The following is a 14,898-nucleotide window of genomic DNA, read 5'->3' as shown; positions in this document are numbered from 1 at the left end:
GTGCAGAGCTGGATGGTATGGCTAGTGTATTGTATGCCCGGAGTTGCCATGGTTTTGATATATCCAGTAGCAACCTCCCACACCGGCAAAAAACTGTCAGGCATCGAGATTGTTGGCAGCACTTAAGTGTAGGTGCATGTGAGGGACCAACTTACACACGTACATCTGCGTATACTCCTTGTCTGCCACTGTAGTTTGTTTTCGGGCTCCGGAGCGAAGGTGCCGGCGCGCCACACTCGTCTCGGGAATGGACCAAAAGTAAAAGTTTCAGTTTGTCTTGACTTTTTTCACTCTTCCTCTGCACGTTTTGCCAGCACTTCCGCTACTTTTGTGTAAGCGTGTGGTGCACAGTAGCAACAACAAAATGAAAATGTTATACAACAACAACTAAGGCACCAATAACATCGGCTAGATGATTATGGCCGACAGTTGTCGTCAATAAATTTCCCTTAATTTCTTGTCAGCTTCTATGGGTCTTTGGTTAAGACCGCTTCGCAAACGTGTTTTTTATTGTTGTTTCTGATTTTTTTCTGTTTGTTTCGTTGGTGCCTTGGTGCCTTGTCTATTCGACCCCATACAACAAATTTGGCTGTCAGTGGACGCCTACGTGAAGTCGGCCACTCAAAGCAGCATTAATTTTCCGAGGTATATATGTGGATATCTATGTACAGCACACATACCATATATATATACATATATAGTATATTCACATATGTATCAGTGTGTGTGTGAGCCCATTAAAGCGCGTGCATGCATGATTTTTTCATAAAGTTTACGAGCTTGCTGCTGTGGATACCCGCATTTTCATTGGCCCTCGGCACAGCTACGCCATGGACCACGTTTACCTTAATGAATTACATACAAACATTCAGACACATTGTTCTTTTTCGTTTTCCACTCATCTACTCTTAGAAAGATTTTCCTCATAATTGAACGCATACATTTTCTGACAGTTTTGACGTTTGTCGTCCCAAAAAATGAACCTTTGTCAGGCATGAAAATAAAATGCAAATGGCGAGCGTGCGTGTCGCAAAAGAACTCAATGGCATTCACAGCTTCTGCCTTGATGGATTGTATTGTCGTTTGATGAATTTTCACCCGCAAATCTTAAACCGACTCTGTGCAACCAATGGTTTGGTGAAGGTTGCCTTTGGACTCCTCCAATCTCGATAGTAAACCAATATTAAAAAGCGTTTCCTTTACAACATTTTCGAGCCACTGAACTGAGGCAACCTTAAGCAAATATAAATAACAATTCTCAGAAAACTCTTAAGAAACAAGGCTTGAAGGCGAAACCAGCAGTGGAAAGGAAATACACGTAAAGAAACTAGAGATCTGGAGATTTGATAAATTTGGTAAATTTGAACAGGAAACGGTGAGCTATTTATTACACTTGTTCTATAATGTATTCTCATAGAAGAACTACAAAATAAAAGCGATCACTTCTTTTCTGAAGTTCGTTACGTCTTAGTTAGAATGAGAAATATTATACCATACCATTCATTCCAACGATTTTACGTAAACATATCAGATTCAAAAGAGGTAAGGAATTGGATCGGCCTTATAGCTTGGAAAACTTTTGCTCTATGCAAAACTAATACGGCTATGCAAGCTTCCGACGAGCATCACCAAAAGCTCCGTCAAGGTCTACGTCACCAGAACGGACCCAGATTTTTTTACCCGATCAAGGACTGTCAACTCGGCAGAATCCTGCCGCTACAACAACAACAAGTAGACTTCCTATCGTGGGGCTTCTTCAGACTATTGCTGAACCGAAAGTTTCGTCAAGATCGGGAAGGATCTTTTCGAGTCGCCCAATACTAAGCGAGGTTTCAGACAAAGAGACTTCCGTTCACACGACAGTCGGGTCTACGTAACCGGAAGGGATCCGAATTTTTTTTATCCGGTCAAGAACTGTCAACTCGGCTGAATTTTACCGCTACAATAAAAAAAATAAAATTTTTTGTCTCCTTCTCTCATCTAAAAATACGGACCAGAATGGATCCCTGCCATGGATAAGGACAATTGGGCATGAATTTTAAAAGTAAGTAATTTAAGGGAAGAAACAAATGAATACATTAGAACTTTCATCGTTTCCTTATCAGATCTATGATCCCAAGCCGATACAAAGGAATGTGATTCCAATAATTGTTTTTTGGACACACCTTAGATTTCGTCGAAATTTCATCATTCGCATTAGAGTTGCTTGTGGCTTTGATTACAATAGACTCTAGAAAGGGCAGATGCACGGAACGATACTTGTTCCATGCCAACAACACAAACAAAAGCGAGGGATCACTTCAGTATCCTCGATGTTCTGCCAAAATAATAGACCTTTGAGTTAAACGAGCTTAACCTTTCCCATCTAATGGAATTAATTAAAAGCATTCTCGTCGGCGACCTGTTTACTTCGTTACTCGCCTTGTACATATGTATGTATATGTATACATATAAATATAGTGTGATTGTATTAAGTCCAAATGTATGTATGCCTGTATAATATGCCTATTAAGTATGTGTTTGTGTCGACCCGATTCGCTCAACAGGCGAATTTATTTACTTTTTCAATATTTATTTCATGTTTTCTGTTGCTTCATGCCATTTTTTACTTTTAATTTATTTGCCGCTTTAATTGTTGTTGTTAAATGCGGGGAAAACAGTTTTGAAAAATTCGTTTTCTGCACGAATCAACCCTGTGCTGGCACGAAGCCAAACCAAAGACGTTCGCAAATGCTGGGAAAAAACAAACACGAACTGCGACAACGGCAGCGACACTGATGCAAAAACAACAACAACGACAATAAATCTGGTAGAAAAGAAGCAACAAGCGAGCGAAATGTGAAATGAAAACGGAAAATAACAAAAAAACATGTAGTCACAGCACGGTACAGCAGCCGCAAACACGAAACGAGCGAAACAATTCTATGGTTAACGGGCACCTCGGCACCTAGATGAGCGCATATGCAAATATGTGTGTATGTATGTATGTGTGTATAGTATGCATTTGCGATTCGTTCCCCAGTGGACCAAACCCACACACACACACACAAACACACACAGAAATTCAAAATGTCAACGTTCTACATTTTTGCGCGGCTTGCCTCCCATCGCCATTTTGACTAACGATTCAGGCTGTTGCGCTTTTGTCCGTTATGGCGTTCTGGCGTGTCTCAACCGGCACACTTTGGTCGACTGCTGTTTTCACGGTTGGAAAAAGGGCATTTTTCAAAACAAATTTTTGAAAATTTCAAAACAAAAAATATTTGAAAACGTCTGCTATTTGCATGATTCGAATAAGGTCTTTTATTCACAAAAAAAAATCTGAAATAAAAAAATTTTTAAATATGCGAAATCAAAAAAATTTTAAATTTGAAAAGACAAAGTTTTTTTAAATATTCGAAAACAAAAAAAAATTGAAGTTTCGAAAAAAAAATTATTTGAAATATTCGAGATAAAAAAAAATTGAAATTTCAAAAAAAAGTATTTGAAATATTCTAAAACAAAAAACAAAATTTGATATTTCAAAAAAAAAAAAAATATTTGAAAAATTTGAAGCCTAAAAAAATTTTAAATTTCGAAACAAAAATATTTTAAATATTCGAAACAAAAAATTTTTAATTTCGAAAAAAAAATTCGAAACCAAAACACATTTGAAATTAAAAAAAAAAATTATTTGAAATTTTCGAAACCAAAAAAAGTTTCAAATTTCAAAAAAAAGATAAAAAAAATTATTTGAAATATTCGAAACCAAGAAAAATTTCAAATTTCGAAGAAAAAATGTGTTAAAAATTTAAAAAAAAAAATATTTGAAATATTAAACCAAAAAAAATTTTGAAATTTCAAAATATTTGAAATATTCGAAACCAAGAAAAATTTGAAATTTGGAAAAAAAAATATTTGAAATTTTGGAAACAAAAAAATTAAAATTTCACAATATTTAAAATATTCGAAACCAATTTCAATTTGTTGTTATTTGGAAAATTCGAAACCAAACAAAATATTGAAGTAAACTAATTATTATTAGTAAACTATTATTATTCTAATTATTTTCTGATTTTTCAAAAGTTTTCATTTAAAAAATTTTTGAACTTTAAAATTAATGGCTTCTGTGGTAAAAAATACAGGTTAACTTGAAATATGTAATCGAAAAAAAATCCTGTAAAAAAATTTTAAATTTCAAAAAAAAATATTTGAAATATTCGAAACAAAAAAATATTAAAATTTCAAAAAAAAAAATATTTGAAATATTCGAAACCACCAAAAATTTAAATTTCAACAAAAATTATTTGAAATATTCGAAACCACAAAAAAATTGAAATTTCAAAAAAATTTTATTTGAAATATTCGAAATCAAAAAAAAAAAAATTTAAGTTTCGATAAAAAAATCATTTGAAATTTTCGAAACGAAATGAATTAAAATTGCAAACAAAACCTTTTTTTGAATATTCGAAAAAAAAACAAAATTTCGAAGTGAACTAATTATTATTTGTAAACTATTATTATTCTAATTATTTTTCGATTTCTTTTCAAAATTTTTCTTTCAAAAAAATTTTAAACTTTAAAATTAATGGATGCTGTAGAAGAAAAAACAGGTTTACTTGAAATATGTAATCGTGCGCGAATATTTATGTCACTGCGTGTGTCCGTCCCACACATTATTCACCCAAGCGCTGACAATTCTTCTAATGTGATCGCTGGCTGTCTGCCTGGCTGGCTTCTCTGCTTGACTGGCAGCCTAGTGTAGGCGTGCAAGCACACACACATTCTGACAGGATTATTTGAAAATCTCTAGTTTTTCAACATTCTTTGTGCGCATTGTTGCACTCCTCAGCCTCATTGGTGCGCTATATTCTCTTCATCCGCTACACCAGACGTGGAAGACACATTAGTTCACACCCTTGTCCCAAGTCACAAAGTCCCATAAAACTCACTCATCCGTTTGATGTGCCTGTCTGTATGTGTGTTACATATGTATGTATGTGTACTTGGTTGGGCCATGCGACGTCATGGGTCGCAAGCCGTCGAGTACCGGATATCCTTTAAAAACAAGCACGTTTGGTGTTGTTGCTTTTTTGTTTTTACTGTTTGTTCCGAGTGTTTACATTAACTAGAATTTTTGTTTTGACGGCCATGCAACTTGAGCCGCTGATAGAGCGGGGCTTACGAAGGCATACACTCAGCTGGCTATAGATGCTCTTACCCTTCTGTATAATATTTTAGGTTTTAATTTGCAATATTTGCTGCAGAAGGTTTACATATGCTTCGCTTTTTACGCCCACACACAACAAAAAATTAATATTAATATATTTGAAAAAAAAAGGTTGCGAAGTTGAGACGTTCGGCTTCAAGTTAAGTTTATAAATTTTTTCTAACTTAATAAGTTTTGTTTGTGGTAATACAGAGATGAAAACATTTCGACAATCATACATTCGGCGAACCAAGGACGATAGCCGACTCTGATGTTAGTCCACATGGATATTAATCACTTTAAGCACTTTGATGAGTCCACTACCACAAGCTTTTTGTCGAATTATGAGAGTCTTAACGATAATTGTGTGCGAGTCTTACGTAGCACGACGGACCGTCGTTCTAAGCTGACATCTCTGTTTATTATATTTTAAAAGGATCAGCGTTTTGATCTTATCTAAACGAATGCGTTGAGCTACAGACCAGAAAAGGCACAGAACAAAAATAAAATCTTCGAATGTTCAATCAAAAATTTTCTCCAGGAAAAAGTACAAGAATAACTTGATCTGCCAGGAGACTTTATCAGACTCCAATAGACGACACTAAAACCGAGCTTTTGATTATTACTAGTTAAAATTAAGTTAGACACAACAATCCATACGAAGTCGAACTTAATGGATGCCATTGCACATTGCACCTTTTCGAGCAAATAGTTACCGAGAGGAGTGATAAGAAAAAAACGTTGACTTTGGCTGCACTGAAGCTGAAATATCTTCACTCGTTTAGATCGGACAGTATATACGGCAACTATATGCTTTTGAAATCCGATATCCTGGAGACAAATGGATGAGTGGAAAATTTCAGATTGATAACTCAAAAATTGTAGGCTAAAACGATTCAGCTCAGTTGCTTAAGTCGGTACACCTCAATAGTGCGTTACGATTTTTACAATGTAAAAAAATGTCCAACAAAGGCTTCGTCTTAAATTTTGTATTTCTAAACAAATTTCAAGTGCGAAATAGTTGCGGCAATCAATGTTGGAAAAGACTAACGGCGATTCACTTTTATCAAAAACAAAAGCCGACTAGTGATACAAAGCCCTCAAAGATGGTCGAGAGCTCGTTGAAGACATTCGACCCCGTCAACTGATGAAAATATTACAAAAGCGAAGGATATGGTGCTAAAAAATCGTCACGAAAATATTAGAGAAATGGCAGGAGAACTCGATATCTCCCCCTAGACCGTTCGAATGATTTTGTTGGATATTTTGGGTACGAAACGCGTTCTTGCCCGTCTCGTCCCCACAAAGCTGATTTTTTTTTTTAATAAATAGTATAAGTCTCTTTGGACATGCTTGACCGTACGCATTCCGATCCCACATTCATGGAGAGCATTAAAACTGCCGACATGGGTTTATGAGTTTGACATTCAAACAAGACAACAATCAGCGGAATGGAGCGAAAAAACGAGCCGAAACCACAAAAAAAAACAACCAAAGCCACTCAAAAATCAAAATGATTCACATTGTTTTTCCATATTCGCGGTTTGGTGCATCGTAAACTTGCTCCGAAAAGACACACGGTCAGGTCAATAGGAGTTATATTTGGCCATATTGAGGCGTTTTACTGATAATGCACCACCGCTTCGAGCCACGATTGTGAACGAATTTATAGCCAAAAACGCAATGAACACCATCGATCAACCACTGTATTCACCAGATTTGGCTCCGTGTGATTTTTTCTAGTTCTCCAAACTGAAATTGCCGCTCCGTGGAACCCGTTTTCAGTCGATCGAAGAGATAAAAAAATCACTGAAGGATTGGCCTTCAGCATCCCAAAAAGTGCTTATGAAAAGTATTTCGAAGACCGGAAAAATCTTTGGTATATGAATATTACATCTGCTAGGGATTACTTTGAAGGGGATCAAACAAATATTTAATATTTTGCGTTTTATTTACAATTTCCGAGTACTTTTTTGTCACAACATACTATGTATATTGAGAAATATATTTAAATTACATACATATGTTATTCGAATCACACACATCCAATTATAATTGCTTTATCTTTCTTAGTTTTTGTATAGAAATTTATTTTTGCTTTCGCTAAGGTGAGTTCACATTCATAAAGTTAAACAAATGAAATGTCCTGGTGCTTTCACCTTATTAACGTTTCCTAAAATAGACATTTTTGACAGACCAGCTCATTCCGACAATCAATCATTCATTCAAACAGTCAATCAAGTTGATACAGCTACTTCATTAACTAAGCGATTTGGATGTTCATAGCCAATAGGTAAGCGTATATACAAACAGACATATGTATATATACACATATGTACATATGTATATTAAAATGTACACGTGTGTGCTTTGTATGTGCGACGAGGTATTAATACGACGCACAGCTCTCATGCGACCAGCCAAAAACTCTAGGCCATTGGTGTAAAATAAAATACTTCATTGTCTCTTTTGGAACATCAGGGCAATTTGTGTCGTATACAGCTGGTTTTTGAGTTTTGAGAAACTTTAAAATGTTTAAAAAAATCAGGTATTGAAATTCGGGAAGAATATTTTCGTGAAGAAAGCATGCCATTGTACTGGAAATAAATATTTTTTGACTTTAATGAAGTTCAGAAAGTCCTAATAGCAGTGTATACGATGGTAATCCTTTAACGATTTCGTCGAACACTAAGTGTTGGATTCTTCAGGAACATTTACATATTTATAATGGGTTGTCAAAAAAGTCTTGCGTTAATTTTATTGAATTTTTTTATTTATTGAAATTGAAATGAATTTTTGATGACTCGTGCCCAGCTCTTGACCGATGCTGCAGCTGCTACTATGCCGGTCTCTTTCGACCAATTCAGCGATTTTATTGCAATTTTCGACGACAGGTCTTCCGGAGCGTGGCGCATCTTCGACCACCTCTACACCAGAACGAAAACGTTGAAACTATCGTTGTGCGGTGGAAATGGAAACTTTATCGGGTCCAAAAACTGCACAAATTTTATTGGCGGCTTGAGATGCATTTTTGTCTTTATCGTAGTAGTACTGTAAAATATGCCGTATTTTCTCTTTGTTTTGCTCCATGTTTGCGACGCTATAACTCACGAACGACTTAAAAGAAACGACAATCAATCAAATACGTGTTAGCGCGTGAAATGAGCTTTCCAAAAAGGTATAGCATGACCCGATGCGATAAAACTAAACCTACGCGCTTTCAGCGCCAACTAGCGAAAATACCGCAAGACTTTTTTAACAACCTATTATAAAGTTTTGCCAATACCTGAAGGTATTTCTCCAGTTTTGCTTGTCCAGCTTGTAATTTGCGAGAATATAAAATGCGGTTACAACCGCATTTAGCCTTTCCTTCCTTGATTTTTAAATATTACTCCAATATAACAACATTTTGTGTTCCAAGAGACTACACTCCTTTACACAAAATAGCTCTTGAATCAAAAAAGATGTCGAATGAAATCCGAACAAAAGAAGTGGATTCTCTTCTATTCCCTATATACCGAGTAAGAGAGTATATCGAACAGTATATAAGATATTTTAAGTGTAATAAGAAATAAGCATTTTCTAACAGAAGTAGCAATCAGTATAAATCTTCCCCTAGACCTTCGTATACATAATTACTTAGATGATTCTGACTGACTTTAAACCATACAAACTAAGGGTTAGGTAGACAGTTATCTCCTTGTATTGAGAATGTTAGAATGTTATACTTAGCAGGAGGATGGAGTCATGTGTAGCAGTTCAAGCAAGTGGAAAAATTCTCTGAGCGCCATTCACTCGGGAGTGAGCAGAAACGATTTGTTACATATGGCTCAAGTAGCTCACGACTTCCGGTCTTGAACCAAGTGTCCTTTGGTTAGCCGAAAAATATCCGTATAAAGGCGAGCTAAAGTGAGAAGGCGAATCATAGCTCACCAGGGTTATGCGCTAGGTTTAAAAGTCGTCACGTAAAAAGCACCTCCAATGAAAATATTCTAACGAGTGCACTCTGTGAAAGACTGAAGCGCACCGTCCACAGGCTGATTGGACCTTATCAGTGTGGCTTTAGAACTGGAAAATCTACAATCGACCAAATTTTCACCATGCGCCCAAATCTTTGAAAAGACCCGTGAAAGATCGACACAAACCATCTCTTCATCGATTTTAAAGGCCCCTTCGACAGCACGAAAAGGAACTGCCGCTATGTCTGAACTTAGTATCTCCGCAAATCTAAGATGGTTGTGTAAGCTGACGTTGAGCAACATCAAAAGCTCCCTCAGGATAGGGAAGGACCTCTTCGAGCCGTTCGATATCAGACAAGGAGATTCACTATCGTGCGACTTCTTCAATTTACTCTTGAAGAAAATAAGTCGAGCTGCCTAGCTAAATAGAGAAGGTTCAATATTCTATAAGAGCGTACATCTGCTGGCGTACACCGATAATATTGATTTCACTGGCCTCAACATCCGCGCCGTTAGTTCTGCTTTCTCTAGGGTGGATCACTAAGCGAAAAAATGGGTTTGATGGTGAACGAAGATAAGACGAAATATCTCTAGTCATCAAACAAACAGTCGTGGCACTCGCGACTTGGGTCTCACGTCACTGTTGACAGTCATAACTTCGAAGTCCTAGATAATTTCGTCTATCTTGGAACCAGTTTTAACAGCAACAACAATGTCAGCCTCGAAATCCAACGCATAATAAATCTTGCAAACAGGTTCTACTTTGGACTGTGCAAGCAGTTGAGAAGTAAAGTCCTCTCTCGACGATCAAAGTCCAAACTCTACAAATCTCTCATCATCCCCGTTCCGCTATATGGTGCAGAATCATGGATGCTGATGACATCTGATGAGTCCGCTTTACGAGTTTTCGGCAGAAAGATTTTGCGGAATATTTATGGTCCTTTGCGCATTGGCAACGGCGATTACCGCAGTCAATGGAACGATGAGCTGTACTACCTTGACATATGTAGTTCAGCATATTAAGAAACAGTGGCTGCGCTGGTTAGGTCATGTCGTCTAAATGGATGAAAACACTCCAGCTCTGAGAGTATTCGACGCAGTATCCGCCGGGGGAAGCAGAGAAAAAGGAAGACCTCCACTCCGTTTGAAATATCAGGTGGAGAAGGACCTGGCTACACTTGGAATCTCCGATTAGCGCCAAAGAGTTATGTCGTTCAATCACTATATTGGTTTCGAATAAATATTTCCCAATGAAAGCTATGTACATACATATATATAAGATTGCATAAACAAGTCTGGTACTAAAAGTGTCAGCAAACGAACAACAATTTCACCTGTGAGTATCATCCACAAATTGCACGAGTACAAGAGATCTTCGTTACTTGTTTAAGCTTTCGATTATTTTAAAGAAAATTTCGAACAAATTTTCATGTATCCTCTTTGTTGTTTCCATCAAAGATCACCGAAATATCTTGAGTAATTCCTCGTACCAACTGCACCACCACACAAGGTGTTTTACTACTCATGCCATGATTCAGTGTTGCTCGGATAATGAAGCGAGTGGACAGTGAACACCGAGCAGCAGCCGCCAAGGCAATAACGAACCACTTACTCAGCCACGTTGGCTGGCGATATTTGAGTCATAAGCGCTTAATTGTTGGCTGCAATAGAAATTTTTTTGGCAACCAACCACGAAAATAAGGAGGCAAGCGAGGCGGTGTATGGCGGATACAGCGAAGAGGTAATCAGCAGTCGAGGCAGCACAGTAACGGATTATGTGATCAGTAGTCGTTGTATTTCTAATTACTTCAAACAATGCGCACTGAGTTGCTGAGTCCACAGCAACCACACCACGAACAACTGTCGAACAGGTGTATTAATGTATGTGTGAAGACACTTCGATTGGCTATTGTATTTTGCGTAAAATCCAATTATGTAACAATCAAAAGCCAACAGACCAAAAACAATTAAATTTGATTTGCCGTCCATTGTACGGCGCCCACACGTGCTCAGGATGTCCGTCTCAAGGTGAATCAATAAACTTATTTTTCTTATCGACACGCAGTGAAAATATTTACATACGCAACGAATGGCTATGAAACGGCGGAATTCAATAATTCACATGTGTAGTTGTCGTAGAAACATTCCGCAGCTCATGAGGGGCTTTCGGGCTTTCGTACATGCAGACTAAACACACAGGTATCGTTTTCTTCACAGTAGAACATAATCAAACTAAGCTCACAGGAATGTATACACTAAGATTCAATTCAGCCGGTTTGTTTGGTCATATACGAAATCTCAAGCATTTAAAGACTTGTGCGCCGCAATTTTAACCTTGGATGAGAGCTTTGTAAGGTGATAATGCCGAGAATGTGAAAGGTACCAGCAAAATGACTCCACCACTAAAAACTTAAAAATATGCTAAGATAGAACAGTCTTAGCTTCGAAGTCCTAAATTATTTCGTCTATCTTGAAACCAGCATTAACACCAACAACAACGTCAACCTAAAAATCCAATGCAGAATAATTCTTTACAACAAGTGCTACTTCGGACTGAGTAGGCAATTGAGAAGTGAAGTCTTCTCTCGACAAACGAATACCAAACTCTATAAATCTCTCATTATTCCCGTCCTGCTATATAGAGAATGATGAAATTCTTGAGCAGATATTCGACCTTTGCGTTATCTATCATTCTCAGCAACTTCGCCAGATTCATTAAAGGTGTATCTACCGGCCTTCTCGGTTTTAAGAAGGAATATTGATAACTTTTCGAGTAGTTCCTGGATATTATGTTGATAACGACAACATTTATATTCGTTTCGTCGAAGTCTTGTGACAGTTTCTTAGAAAGAGCCGCAGATTAACACTCCGCCAAATCTTGGACCCAGTTCTCTATTGATTCATTATAATTCCAATCAATTCCCCCAGTTTTATGAATGAATTTTTTCTGGGTTTTCAAGTAGTTCTGAGGTAATGATATTAAAGACTTTGAGCATTTCCTAGTGATCTGAAGTTTCGTGACAGCTTCTTGAAAATTGGGTTCTTAAAACGAGGCGTAGATCTACTATCCGCCATATCTAGAACCCAGTTCTGTGTTGATTCTCTATATTTCCATTCAGCTTTCTAAGTTTGAAAAAGGTATACTTAGTTCTCATTTGTTCAAACAATTTTTAAGTATGACACTGATATTGCAGACTTAGAAAATTTTCCTGTGATTCGTAGATTCATGGAGATTTCTGTGAAATTGGGTCCTCACAGTGAACTATAGATTGACACTCTGTAAAATAAAAACCGATTTCTTTGTTGCTCACGTAAGAAAGTTCAAGCTTCTTTTATTTGGCGGTATTGTTTTGATTCAACAAGTTCTTATTGGAAGCACTGAAGTACAACTGTCTGTACAACCCACAACGTCGATCCATTGTGGTACCTAAAATTCCTCCAAAAACGGATCCTAAAACCTTTACGAATGGACAAAGCGCTTTGAGCCTTTCTACCACAAATTTATTGAGGCGGTAAGTGTTAGTTTCGGTAAGTCTCTTAGTTCGCTGAAGGTAGATAGATATTTGTTACTGAAGTATTGCACAGCGACCTAGGGTCTATTGTGCCCTCTTCTAAATCACATATGTTCACCAAGGTCCAGCAACCTGAATAATTCCAGGTGCCTGCTGAGGGCTTTAAGCCTTCGTCTGCAAATTGCTGGACAATCCAGAATTAGATGTGCTGGTGTTTCCTGGTCCAAGTCGCAGAACGGGCAGTTAGCGCAAGAGACCATGCCCATGTTGGACAAGTGCTTCCTAAGCCTGCAGTGCCCTGTGCTTGGGATGGCGCATTCCTGCTGCCTGCTGCCAGTGCTGATCTCTCCCCGCTCTCTCCTCTGTCCTGCTACCCCTCTATGCCCCGGCTCCCAGATTAGGTGCACCCGGTTGCACTGGTTCAGCCTTCTTATTCATTCCTCTACTAAAGGCGATTTGACCTCATATGCTGAGATCGCTTTTAGTGCCGCTTGACTGTCGTTAAAAATGGTAATGCGCTGGCTGCGATAGTTACGGTGGAGGTTACGCACTGACTAAAGCAAAAACAATGCCTGCTCCAATGCCTACCGGGTTTTTTGAGCCGTCAGTGCACCTCTGGATAGTACTGTCTCTCATGTCAAGCCACCGCAGTGGGGAATGTGCGCATTGCCCCTGAAGCACAGACACAGGCAAGCCTTTGCAGCTCCATAGGTGACAATAGGCTTTACAATCATGGTGTACATGGTATCTAATGATACCTGGTTTGCATCCGCAGGATCTGCCTAACCAAAAGTAAGACTGCCGAGATGTTTTAACCTCAGTCTCGCAAAGACTGGGCAATGGAGGAGAAAGTAATTCGACCTCACCCACCTCCTCTATACAAGGTAGACAATTTGCGTCCGCCTGGTTTTTTAGTTTCGCAGCATGAATTCATATTGGACAATGTCGAAATAAAATCCTTTCGATTGCGGTAAGATGAACTTTGCTAAGGGAAAGTAGGAGAATGGAGCCATATGTAGAAGTTCATACAAGTGAGGAAAGTTTTCTGAACGCCATTCACTTAGGAGTGGACAAAAACGATTATTTTACATATGGCAGCTCACGGCTTTCGCTCTTAGACCAAGTAACCTCTGGGTAGACAAAAATCATCCGCCTGAAGGCGAGCTAAAGTGAGAAGGCGAAACATCCCATCCAAGAGTTGTGGGTTTGGGACCTGCCACATAAAAAAAAACACTCCCAATGAAAAGAAGAAAACAGCGTCGGATGAGAGATCCTCCACTGCAAACGTTTGAAGGATAACAAATCATTATGATGATGTTTTAGACAAAGTTGTTCAGAATGATCCGAAGAACATTTCACGCATACGCGATTTTATGGAAATAAAAATCGAAACACTCTAATGTACATTATGCTAATAACTCACAGTTCAAGCATATCCTTTATGTTCAAAACGGCTTGATGATTGCTGACACCGTTGATTATTTTCCAATATTATTTATTTTTATAATTTTTTTTATTTTTGAAACAATTTTCACAAAATCTCGAAACTGATTCGTACACTCAGCGCCATCTGGACACACAATATGAGAACAAATTTTCAAATTAACACAGTTAGAGCGCCATCTGTTGTCAAGCAATTGCAATTATTTTAAACGCACCACTGATCTTGCCAATTGCGTTTTTAGGACAGCAGATGGCGCACGTGACGGATAATTTATTTTTTTTATTTGACGGGAAATTTGTGCTTATTTTGGGAAATTTTATTTTTGAATTTTCACTTAGCGCGCGTCATACGTCGCGCTCTCAGGCTCTCTCGCTTTCTTCACTCGCCAACGCGCACTTAAAATATTTTCCAACGCCGCACCCACACATTAGCATTTTTTTGACACTTTTCGCCATGTCGGCACTACGCGTTTTGCGCACACTTATTCGATTATTTGTTGACGCGCTCAGCGAAGCCGAAAAAATGGAATTTCGTTTGAAAAACGCCGTTGGACGTTTGCTCACTTTCACTGATAAGGGGATTTGTTACTTTCTTTTCTAAAGCGACCGTGTGATAACATGGGCATCAGATGGCAACGCGCATGCAGTAACATTTCGCACACAAACACACACACACATACACAGAACCGGACGACGACGGAAACACATGTCCTTCGTTGGTATTTTTAAAATTTACATAAATAAACAAACAGATTTTCGAAATTTCTTTTTTCTTGCCGCTCAGCGACGCTGATCA

The 14,898-nt window shown here is 38.0% G+C and overlaps 1 protein-coding gene across 9 annotated transcripts in view; it reads right to left on the bottom strand.

Moving 5' to 3' along the window:
• The window catches only part of LOC120771814 (myocyte-specific enhancer factor 2), a 147,887-nt gene extending 133,771 nt beyond the window's left edge, over nt 1-14,116 (bottom strand). For 3 of the 9 annotated variants that reach the window (XM_040100022.1, XM_040100032.1, XM_040100031.1), the window contains exon 1: nt 14,083-14,114. The gene's annotated coding sequence lies outside the window, so the exon portion shown is untranslated. Of the gene's footprint in view, nt 1-14,082 lie in introns of all 9 variants that reach the window. The other 6 variants (XM_040100028.1, XM_040100030.1, XM_040100026.1 and 3 more) reach the window with 3 other exon arrangements.
• Between the last annotated feature and the right edge of the window lie 782 nt (nt 14,117-14,898).

The sequence above is a fragment of the Bactrocera tryoni genome, chromosome 3 (assembly GCF_016617805.1).
Source record: "Bactrocera tryoni isolate S06 chromosome 3, CSIRO_BtryS06_freeze2, whole genome shotgun sequence".
NCBI lineage: Eukaryota > Metazoa > Arthropoda > Insecta > Diptera > Tephritidae > Bactrocera > Bactrocera tryoni.
The sequence above is the reverse complement of the archived record's forward strand: the minus strand, read 5'-3'. Positions and strand labels throughout refer to the sequence as shown.